The sequence below is a fragment of the Talpa occidentalis genome, unplaced genomic scaffold, assembly GCF_014898055.3.
Source record: "Talpa occidentalis isolate TD23 unplaced genomic scaffold, MPIMG_talOcc4v2.1 talOcc4.2053, whole genome shotgun sequence".
Classification (NCBI taxonomy): domain Eukaryota; kingdom Metazoa; phylum Chordata; class Mammalia; order Eulipotyphla; family Talpidae; genus Talpa; species Talpa occidentalis.
In genome coordinates, this window is record NW_023602134.1 from 6,321 (window position 1) to 14,561 (window position 8,241).

The 8,241-nt window shown below is 48.7% G+C and overlaps 1 pseudogene; it reads left to right on the forward strand.

The window, feature by feature from the left end:
* The first annotated feature begins 3,550 nt into the window (after window positions 1–3,550).
* Window positions 3,551–6,597, forward strand: LOC119253839 (popy Class I histocompatibility antigen, A-1 alpha chain-like; annotated as a pseudogene).
* Window positions 6,598–8,241: the final 1,644 nt, after the last annotated feature.

Sequence of the window (8,241 nt, forward strand, 5' to 3'; positions counted from 1 at the left end):
TGTTGCTCCCCATCCTGGTCAGCACCTTGTGCACAGTGTTCCCAGTTATCTAATTTCACTTTCCAAGAATTCAGCTTCCTGAAATTAACCTAGGTACAAATTTTTTTCATAAGATATTTAGAGAGAGTTCACAGTCACATCACTTTTATTACAGTATATTGTTGGATTTTGATTTACTTTTAAAAATTATTTCTAATCACACTGTGCCTAATTTATAAAGTAAACTTATCATTTGTATGTATGTGCAGGGAAATCTTTGTGTATAGAGGGCTCCATACTATTGGTGGTTCTGGTATCCACTGGGGGTCGTGGAATACATCCCACATGGATAAAGTGGCGCTGCTGTACTAGGATTTGGATTTAGGCCATAAAATAGGTGTGTATTGCGTGTCCCTGTTGCTTTAATATGCACTTGCATTTATATATATCTTTCAGCATATGATGTTGAGTTTTTGTTCATATGCCTAGTTGCCATCAATGTAGCTTCCTTGCAAACTGTTCAGAGTTTTGCTCAATTTTAAACAGTTTTGTGTTCCTTGTTGAATTCTAAGGGTTCCATGTGTATTCTAAAAATTGTATTATATTAGAGTCATATTTTGCAAATATTTACTCCTGGCCTGTGGCCCAAGCTCTTTCACAGGCCCAACACTCACATTAATGCATGCATAGGCATTTTGGGAAGAAAAATGAGGAGTTGCTGACTGCAGTGGGTACACAGTAGAGAAGACTTGGTTGACTGAGGATGACATAACTTATGTATTTGTTTATGTTCTTGAGTATTTATGAATCCTCTGTGTGTGGGTGAATAACAAATATTAGTTATTATCAAATCATTTATCAAAAATTAATTACACCCACAATCCCTGACACTATGAAACACTTGGCAGATCCCCCTCAGTCACTGTTCTCAGGCTCTGACCCTCTACTCTCAGACCTCCATCTTCCTGCATGATTTTGCCTTAGAATTTCCACCTGACCAAGGTGGGCTGAATGGATGGACACAACTTCCCGCTGAAAACAGCTAAAAAAGTGAGATACATATGAGATACAAAACCCTCTTCTTAAAAGCATTGGAATTTACAATACAGTAATCAATGGCCACACCCAGAAGAGAAGGATGAGGCCCTGTGTGGGCCCCACAGAGAGCAGTGTCCTGAGGAGGAAGGGCTGTGAGGTCCCCACCCAGAGCAGACATGGAGACCAGCCCTTCAGCTGGGCCCTGAGCCTGACAGCCACACCCGCCATTCCTTTCTCAATTTAGGGAGACCTGCTTTATTCTGCCTATGATGTGTGTGTGTGTGTATGTGTGCATGTGTACACACATATATAGTACAGTCCTTAGGATATAATCTGTGTTCACTAAAAAAATACAAAATGTTGCAAACAAAGTATTTTCAGACCAGGAGGGAATAAAAAACACTGTCAGCTGTTGTTAACAATGAGAAACAGAAATGTATTTAAATGAGGCCACAAGTTTGAGATGACCCCTCATTGTCAACCTTCCGCAGGCAGGGCCAGCACCTGAGCCCAGAGGAGAAGGGCTGCACAGGGGGGAGCAGGAGGGAGAGAGCAGGGATGTGGACAGAGACCACCCTATCCATTGTGAAGAGCTGTGGGGCACTGGCCAGGGAGGCTCAGGGAAGCAGTGAACATCTCCTCAAGCCTGAGAGAAAGAATCTAGAGACACCGTAAACCCAATTTCTGATGACACAGAGCACATGTAAGTCACTTCTGCCACAATCAAAGTGCTATGTCCCAAGGAAACCAATTTGTATGAAGTGAATTAGACCATTTTTGGGGGTGGGAGGAGGTGGAGGATACTACCATCTTTACTTGAAGAGATGAATGACAAAAACTATCGTCATTTAGATTTAGCAATCTGTACATATTTTCTAGAAAATGAATGTGAGCTGCCCCTTTAAAAATATCAACTGAGGGCCTCCCTGGTGGCAGAAGGAGCTAAACACAACACTGTGAAGCTATCTGCAGCCTCTGCAGCATGGTTAGATCCCTGGCCAGGGAGCTACCCACATGGCACAGCAGATCTCTCCTGTCTTGCCTGCTGCTCCCCTCAGCAGTGTATTTCAGTCAATCTGCCTGTTCTGCTCCCCACTCTGTCTCTGGTGAATCCTCTCACCCCATGCACCTCTGGCCTGTACCCCAGTTCTTGAATGCATAAATAAATAAATATTTTTTAAAAAAAGAAAATCAACTGACAGTTGATACATGATAGTAATTAACTACCCAATTAAAGTATAAGCTCAAGTGAAAACCAGATAATGGAAATGTGTCCTATCGCTATAAACTTGACAACTTCCAGTGGCCACTTGCTTTTCCTTGAGGTTCTTTGGAATTAAAAACATGTATGATTTTCCATATTTGATTCTAGAATAATTAACATAAAGATCCTATAATCTGATATATTCGTTCAAGATTAATAATCAAGAGAGGCAGGCCTCCCTGGTGGCGCAGCGGTTGAGTGCTGGGTTGCGAAGCTGCCCGCAGCCTCTGCAGCGCCAGTTCGATCCCTCCCTGGCCGCTGGGTGAGGGTACCACATGGTGCGCAGACCTCTCCCGCTGCCCACTGCTTCCCTCAGCAGTGTACTTCGTCAGTCTGCCTGCTCTGCTCTCCCCTCTGGCTCTGGTGAATTCTCTCACCCACCCTCCTGTGCTTCTGTGTCCAGTGCTTGCATAAATAAATAAATATAAAAAGTTAAAAAAAATCAAGAGAGGCTTATGAAGTTAATGTAACAGGACAGAAAATATTCAATGATATCATTCTGCCACTCACTTTGCAAATAACATTTGAAAACCCACCACTCTTGTATAGTTTTCAATTTATTGTAGACGTGGAACAAAGTTGAATACTCACAATTATCTGAAAGGTACTTAAAATACTATTTTCACATATTTCAGAAACACTGTATATTTTTCATTGGCCAACCAAAACAAAGTAAATGCAGGAGAAACTATGACAATCCAACATTCTCCTAGTGAGACAGAGAAGAAAAATAATTGCAAAAATACAAGCCTTAAAAGATCCACCCATGACCCTGATTATTTTCATTAAATATCTATATTTCTTTAAGACACTTTGAACATACATTGGGTTATTAATATTATTCTAAATTAAATAAAAATATCTTTAAGTTGTTTTTATTCCTCATGTAATAATACTGAGAGTTATAACCTCCAAAAATTATAGGCGGCGGGTCCTCGCTAATTTGAAAACTGTGCAGAGATTGCTGCCCCAGTCCCTGGCCTGGACTCAGGGAGCCAACAGTGTGACAAAGGCCTTGGAGCAGGAGAGAGGGGGCGGCAAACTCGCAGGTGTCCCGTGAGGTTCTCAGGGTCTCTGCGCTGTGGGCTGTGCAGGGGGCAGAAGTTGACTGTTGGGCATTCCACGTCTCCCCAAGTTTCACTTCTTCCTCTCTCACAGCCTGTGTCTGGTCCTCCTTCCTGGATACTGGTCACTCACCCCAGTTCTCATTCCCCATTGCCTGGAGGGTTTCCAGAGAATCCAATCAGCATCACATTGTTGCCACCAGTCTGGACTCAGATTCTACCCAGACCTCAAGTGCTCAGGTCATGAGGCCCCCAACCCTCCTGCTGCTGCTCTCAGGGGCCCTGGCCCTGACGGAGACCTGGGCAGGTGAGTGTGGGCCCTGGAGGGAAAAGGCCACTGAGGAGGGGGAACCAGAGGAACCACGGTGTGGCGGGGCAGGGCCCCTGGAAAGGCATGTCTCCCACATCGCTGACCCGGTTGTCCCCTTGACCCCACCCTGCCCTGACCCCTTTCTGTCCTTCCCAGCCTGCTGCCTCCCTCTAGTCCCTCTGAGTCGCCAGCCATCTTTCTGGCCCCCATTTCAATCTCAAGAGCCCCCTCGCCCTCCTCCCCGCTCCATCTCCCTGGGACTCAGCCCGGGTCTCCCCCCCCGCCCCCAGGCTCCCACTCCCTGAGGTATTTCTCCACCGTGATGTCCCGGCCCGGCCTCGGGGAGCCCCGCTTCATCTCCGTGGGCTACGTGGACGACACGCAGTTCGGGCGGTTTGACAGCGAACTCCCCGGGTCAGAGGATGCAGCCGCGGGCGCCCTGGATGGAGCAGGAGGGCCCGGGGTACTGGGAGGGGGAGACGCGGACAGCGAAGGCCACCGCGCAGACGTTCCGAGTGAACCTGCGCGCCCTGCGCGGCTACTACAACAACCAGAGCGCGGCCGGTGAGCGGGGCGGGCCCGGGGCGCTCACGACCCCACCCCCGCGGGCGGGCGGGGACCCCAGACCCCGGGCCCGAGCGTCCCCCGAGGGAGGGGGACCCGCCGGACCCTCGACCCCGGACGAGCCCCGGGACGTTCACCGGCGAGGTTTCCGGGGGGTCGGGCGCGGGCGGGGTGACGCGGGGTGACGGGGCGGGGACAGGCTCTCACACCCTCCAGGAGATGTCTGGCTGCGACGTGGGGCCCGACGGGCGCCTCCTCCGCGGGTATGATCAGTTCGCCTACGACGGCGCCGATTACCTGGCCCTGAACGGGGACCTGCGCTCCTGGACCGCGGCGGACACGGCCGCTCAGATCTCCCGGCGCAAGTGGGAGGCGGCCGGAGAGGCGGAGCGCGTCAGGAACTACCTGGAGGGCAGGTGCAGGGAGTTTCTGCGCAGGTACCTGGAGCTCGGGAGGAGACGCTGCAGCGCTCAGGTAAGAGGGGCCGAGAGGTCTCCCACCCCCCTCAGGCCGGCACCGCGGGGAGGGTGGAGTCAGACTCACAGCAGCCCCACCCTGGTCAGGAAGGAGGAGCCCCCCGGTTTCCTGACTCCCCAGAGGACCCACTTTTCCTCAGAACAGTTAAGGAATCCAGTCTCTGCTGAGCCTGAGGGGAGACCAGCCCTGAAACCACCACCTTCACGGATCCTTTTGACCCACAGCCCTCTTGGGAACCATCAGTGTTTCTCTCAGGGTCTTGTTATTGGTCTAAGGACATTTTTCTGATCTGACTCCTGCTTTTCTGAGTGCCAAGGTCAGGAGCAAAAGCCTGTCTCTCCTCCTTAGAGAACTGTGTCCTCCTATCTAGAGTTGTCGCCCTCTAATTCTAGAACTTTCCAAGGAATAAGAGATTATCCCAGACTCCCCAGACCAGGCTGGTTTTCTAGATTTTGTGCTTCCTTTCCACACCCATTGCCCTGTCCATTCTGAAGATGGTCCCTTGAGGCTTTTTCAGGGTCCATGAGAGAAAATCCAGAGTGTGAAAGTTCTCACCCTCTCCTCAGATGCCCCAAAGATACATGTGACCCACCACCCCATCTCTGACCAGGAGGTCACCCTGAGGTGCTGGGCCCTGGGCTTCTACCCTGCGAACATCACCCTGACCTGGCAGCGAGATGGGGAGGACCTGACCCAGGGCACAGAGCTCGTGGAGACCAGGCCTGGGGGGGACAGAACCTTCCAGAAGTGGGCAGCTGTGGAGGTGCCTTCTGGAGAGGAGCAGAGATACACGTGCCATGTGCAGCATGAGGCGCTGCTGGAGCCCAGAGTCCTGACTTGGGGTAAGGAGGAAACATGGGCACAGTGTCTGCTCAGGGGCATCAGGACCCTCTCTGGAGATTTTAGGAGCATCCGATGGGGGCCTGAGGCTCAGGGTCTCCCCTTCCCTTCCAGTGCCCCCTCCTCAGTCCTCCATCCCCACCGCGGGCATCATTGCTGGCCTGGTTCTCCTTGGAGCTGTCCTCACTGGAGCTGCAGTGGCTGCAGCTGTGATGTGGAGGAAGAAGCGCTCAGGTAGGGAAGGGAGTGGGGGATCTTGTCCACTGGGGGCTTTCAGGCCACAGGTAGAACTTGCCATACCTGTAATGGGAAGTACCACCCACACGCTTGTGTTGGCCAGTCTGGAGCTGATTGCTAACCCTCTTTTGTAAAGCATTTTTGAAAATGAATCACATTGTTCACCTTGATAATGCTGATGCTGGGGCCCTGATTCCAGCAAATGGCAGAGGGGAAGGTCCCTGCTGAGGGCAGACCCAGGAGGCAGTTGGCCCAGTCCCCTCTCATCTCTTTTCTTCATATTTCCTGGTCCTGCCCTAAGTGTCCGGTCACAGTTCTGGAAACTTCCCTATGTTCCAGACATGGGGATTCCTTTAGGACTTCATTCCTGACTCCTCCCTGGTCTCACATGAGGCTTCTTTCCACAGGAGGACAAGGAGGAAGCTACACTTAGGCAGCAGGTAAGTGTGGATCAGGGGTTTGGTCCCTGAATCCCTGTGGACAGTGTCGATGGAGCCCATGAGGGAGTCACCCTCATCAGTCCCTCCTGTGGTCTCATATCTCTGTGGCTCTGACCAGGTTCTGTTTTGTTCTTCCCCAGGCAGCGACAGTGCCCAGAACCCTGATGTGTCTCTCAGCTGCTAAAGGTGAGGTCCTGGGGGCCTGTGGTGGGAGGGGCTAGGGCAGAGAGGATGGGATGAAGTTATGGGGAAGCTGTGAGGGGCACATTCTAAGGATGCGGTGGACTACGCAGAATGTCGACACTTAAGTGTTTCTTTGCATTTTTTTATGATCCTTTTCCTACAGTGTGAGCCAGCTGCCTTGTCAGGACTGAGTGATGCAGGATTTTTCTCAGCCCTACTTTGTAATTTCGCAATCATCTGGTTTCCTTTGCTGCAAAAGTCATCTGAATGCATCTCTGTTCTTAGTAGATAATGTGAGGAGGTGGGGAGAATGCCCTAGCCCTGCCTTCCAGGCCCCTCCCCACACTGACTTGTGTCTCTCCTTGATGACTTTCCTGCTTCAGCAGAGGCAGCTTGGTTTGTGTCTGTTGTTGTCTTTGTGTTTTCCTCAAGAATAGTAACTACTTCCCTCTGGAAATAATAATTGAGTTCTGAAATTACTTATTGTAAGCTTGCCTGATGGGTTGGTGGGCTAACAAAAATGATTCCTAAAATTTGAGAGGAAATAATTATTCAAGACCGTATTGATAACAAGTTTGAGGCACATTTAAATGTTCTCGAGGAATCACTTTTACATATTGGTAATCAATTCAACACATCAAAACTCACTTGACTACCAAATGTCATTCTGATTACAAATGGATTTGTGTCACTCCACATGTTTATAACTCTTCTCTTCTGTTTCTTGAAATAATGTCAAAATCATTTACTGGGTGTTTGGGATAACACAAATGTTTCCCTGGACCTTACTGCTCTGCAGAAAGATATTAAGGCAATTAGTTTAGCTCATGTCCCCTCCTCAACCCTGCGGAAGTTGCTGCTTCCTTCCTGGCTTCTTTGCAATGTTATACCACTAAGGTGGCGTGGATCCCATCATTTATTACCTTGGGTGTTGTTTTGCTTGTCACCATGATTATTTTGATTCTCTTCCCATTGTTTACTAAATTGCTTTTCCGTGCTATCAATCAGATACTGTTGAGATGCGAATTATGCAGATGATGGCCAAAAACAAAAAAGGGGGAGATGCTGCAGAAGGCCTTGTTGCCCCAGCCAGGTAAGACACTGGCAAGCAGTGAAGCTAAAGGGCCTCACACCATGGGGCTGAAGGTAAAGGGCCTCACACCGTGGGGCTGAAGATTTAACATCCCTTTATTTTTTGTTCTTGGTCATAAAAATTGAAAAATTTCCCAAAAAGTACATTAGGCAATAAATTATATGCATCAGTATACTGCAAATAAGCGGCATGGAAAATTATCTGTTTAGAAATTAGTTATTAAACAATTTGGCCCACTTGACAATGGGAGACAATTTATTGAACATGCCTGACAAGCAATCCAGCACAATAATTATAGTAGGACCTTCTCTTGCCTTCTTTTGAAGTTTCTTGGGAAATTTTAAATAAAGCTATTTGAGTTAAGGAGTTTCTAGTAGAAAAAGTTCTGATAGCAGAGTAGCAGCCGGTCCCCAGCTGAAGACCATGAGAATAAGAGGAGTCTTTTCTTGCTTAGGCTTTAGCTGATAGGGATGTACTGGCAAATATCTACTGTCTTAGGTTATTGTTTAGCTGAAACAATGAGTTTTAGTGTAAGGCTTAGTTTTTCATTAACCTTGAAGGTTGCCTTCTTACTGAGAGCACATAATGGCCAAAAGCCTATGGAAAAAGAGATGCACTGATTGTTTCTGCTTTGTTTCTATGCACATGATAATGTCATCCTCACTGCTTGCAAAAAATGTATAAATAAAGAAACTGCTGAGCCTCTCAGCAGAAGATACTTGCACCTCACCAAGTGTCAGTGTCTCCTCACT